General features: G+C 38.2%; 1 protein-coding gene across 1 annotated transcript in view; it reads left to right on the forward strand.

Moving 5' to 3' along the window:
- Window positions 1–3,763, forward strand: part of LOC118749300 (putative alpha-L-fucosidase) — an 87,786-nt gene that overhangs the window by 5,821 nt on the left and 78,202 nt on the right. The gene's annotated exons all lie outside the window — the stretch shown is intronic.

Consider the following 3,763-nt stretch of genomic DNA (forward strand, 5'->3'; position numbering starts at 1 on the left):
TGTACCATGAATACTTTCAGGGATATGCAGTATAAAAATTCGGTTTACATGGGAGGTGCCACGCCCCCCTTCCCAACAGCTCCCATTTTTCTTCATGAGAATGGGATTGATATCATATATCTCCATACAAAGTTCCAATACTCTACCATGGACATTTCCTAAGATATGCAGTATGAAAACATCGGTTTGTATGAGAGGTGCCTTTTACAATACTTAGCTCCAATTTTTCTCCAAGACTATGCGATTGATTTCGTATATCTCCATACCAAGTTCCAGAACTCTACCATGAACACTTCCAAAGATATGCAGTATGAAAAATTCGGTTTGTATGGGAGGTGCCACGCCTCCTTTTCAAATAGCTCAAATTTTTCTCCAAGAGTATGGGGTTGATTGCGTATATCTCCGTACCAAGTTCCACAACTATACCATTAACGCTTCTAGAGATATGCAGTATGAAAAATTCGGTTTGTATGGGAGGTGCCACGCCCCCTCTTACAATAGCTCCAATTTTTCTCCAAGAGTATGCGACTGATTTCGTATATAGACCAAAATTTTCTTCAAGAGTATGCAATTGATTTCATTTTTAGCCATACCAAGTTCCAGTATTCTACCGTTAACACTTTCAGAGATATGCAGTATGAAAAATTCGGTTTGTATGCCTCGCTCCCTTTTCCAAGAGCTCCAATTTTTCTCTAAGAGTATTCGATTTATTTCGTATATCTCCATACCAAGTTCCAGAACTCTACCATGAACACTTCCAGAGATATGCAGTATGAAAAATTTGGTTTGTATGAGAGGTGCCACACGCCCCCTTTTCCAATAGCTCCAATTTTTCTCCAAGAGTATGCGATTGATTTCGTATATCTCCATACCAAGTTCCAGAACTCTACCATGAACACTTTCAGAGATATGTAGCATGAGAAATTCGGTTCGTATGGGAGGTGCTACACCCATTTTTACAATAGCGCCAATTTTTCTTCAGGAGTATGCGATTGTTTTAGTATATCTCCATACGGAGTTCCAGTACTCTACCGTGAACACTTCCAGAGATATGCAGTATGAAAGATACCACGTCCCCTTTTCCAATAGCTTAAGTTTTTCTCCAAGAGTATGCGATTGATTTCGTATATAGACCAAAATTTTCTTCAAGAGTATGCAATTGATTTCATTTTTAGCCATACCAAGTTCCAGTATTCTACCGTTAACACTTTCAGAGATATGCAGTATGAAAAACTCGGTTTGACTGGGAGGTGCCTCGCTCCCTTTTCCAATAGCTCCAATTTTTCTCTAAGAGTATGCGATTTATTTCGGATATCTCCATACCAAGTTCCAGTACTCTACCGTGAACACTTCCAAAGATATGCAGTATGAAAAATTGGTTTTGTATGTGAGGTACCACGTCCCCTTTTCCAATAGCTTAAGTTTTTCTCCAAGAGTATGCGATTGATTTAGTATATTTCCATATAAAGATCCAGGAATCTATCATGAACACTTCCAGAGATACGTAGTACTAAAAATTTGATTTGTATTGGAGATGCCAGGCCCCTTTTCCAAAAGCTCAAATTTTTCTCCAAGAATACGCGATTGATTTCATATATCCATACCAAGTTCCAGAACGCTACCATCAACACTTCCAGAGATACGTAGTATGGAAACTTTGGTTTGTATGAGAGGTGCCACGCCCCCTCCAATAGCTCCAATTTTTCTCCAAGAGTATGCGATTGATTTCGTATATCTCCATGCCAAGTTCCAGAACTCTACCATGAATTTCGGTGCGTATGGGAGGTGCCACGCCCCCTTTTCCAATAGCTCCAATTTTTCTTCAAGAGAATGCGATTGTTTTCGTATATCTTCATACGGAGTTCCAGAACTCTACCATGAACACTACCAGAGATATGGAGTAAGAAAAAAATTCGGTTTGTTTTGGCGTGGCCCCTTTACATATAGAATTTGTTTAGCATAAAACCATCCTTGGGACACGTGCGGCCGGTGACAGTTTCAAAAAAATCGGTTCAGCCCTTCTCGAGCTTTGCAAACACTAAAAAACGGCTTTCAAAATATATATTAGTGTATATATATTATATATCATTACTATATTTTGGCTGTATCTGTTGTTTCTGATTTCCGCGAAAAAAACTCGCCTAGTGACGAATTCGCTCTTGATATGGTGGTTGCTCAAAGCTATTTATATTCAAAATTGCATGAAAATTCGAAAACAGGATCCTATAAGCTTATCTAGGCAAAAAGCTACCTACGTACAAAATTTGAATCAAATCGGACCATAGTTAAGATTTTTCGAATAGATCGGTCCGTGGTCCACTTCGCGGAAAAAAGGATCCTATGTGCTAATCTAGGCAAAAAGCTACCTACGCACCAAATTTTAAGCAAATCGGACCATAAATACGATTTTTTCGAATAGATCGGTCCCTGGTCCACTTCACGGAAAGAAAAGGATCCTATATGCTAATATAGGCAAAAAGCTACCTACATACCAAATTTTAGGCAAATCGGACCATAATAAGATTTTTTCGAATAGATCGGTCCCTGGTCCACCTACCGGAAAAAGTAAATTTTTTTTGGCCTAAAACATGGTGGTTGCTGAAGGCTCTTTTTATACAAAATTTCATGAAAGTCGGACCAGCCGTTCGCGAGATTACCTGTTACAAAAAAAGGGACTTCTCTTTATATAATTAGTATAGAAGATAGTATAGATATAGATAGATTAATAGAGGTATGTACATACATACATACATAAAATGTGAAGTTACATAAAAAAATATGCTTTTATTATTGCACTCGTTTTTATTAACTTTTTAAAAAGAGGTGCGTATGTTGTCTCGAATTCGATTTGCTATGGAGCTTTGTTCTTCCCCTCCTCCTGACGGCTTTCAAAATGGAATTCATTTGCGTTCAAATTTTCCACTCTGTAGTAAATGCAAATGTTGTGGAGTGCTCAAACAACGTTTATAATTTCACTGGCTTTGAGCGATGAGTAATACAGTTCATGATGAATTTATGACTCTTCACTCATCTGAAAAAGATCAAACATGTCCCTAAATCTCCGCCATTCAATTTCCGCATCAGCAATCTGGGACTCGTCCTCCTCTTCAAGTAATAACGCCGCGGCTATGGATTTCATTTTTACAAGCTTTTATTTAGCTTGGTCATCCCGCGGAAATTTTCAATCGATTTTAAACTAATTTCCCGACAAGGTAGAGACTTGAAATTTTCAGCATAGTTCCAATCACGATGACAATGCAAAAATATGGATGAATTTCCTATATGCTCCAGGGATCTTGACTAATGTGACCAACTATTTCAAAGATCAAAGAAGTACAGCTTAAGTTGGGTTAAGTTAACACCGCGAGCCGATTCGAAATTTCGAATGCAGCTAATTTCGATCTCTGAGAGCTCAGTGTTTCTTCAGAAGTGCGAGCCAAAATGCCTCCATCTTAGACAACTGATACAAAAGGATCAGTTGAAATTCCTAGTCTCACCGCATGAATACCAATTGCAATAGCCCTTGAGAAGTAACGTGTTTTAAAGCACCCTATAAAATATTTGCTACAGCACAGAAACGTCTTCGAAGATGAAGATGAAGATGAAGATGAAGATGAAGATGAAGATGAAGATGAAGACGAAGATGAAGATGAAGATGAAGATGAAGATGAAGATGAAGATGAAGATGAAGATGAAGATGAAGATGAAGATGAAGATGAAGATGAAGATGAAGATGAAGATGAAGATGATGATGAAGATGAAG

The sequence above is a fragment of the Rhagoletis pomonella genome, unplaced genomic scaffold (genome assembly GCF_013731165.1).
Source record: "Rhagoletis pomonella isolate Grant_MI unplaced genomic scaffold, Rhpom_1.0 Rhpom_scaffold_00014, whole genome shotgun sequence".
NCBI lineage: Eukaryota > Metazoa > Arthropoda > Insecta > Diptera > Tephritidae > Rhagoletis > Rhagoletis pomonella.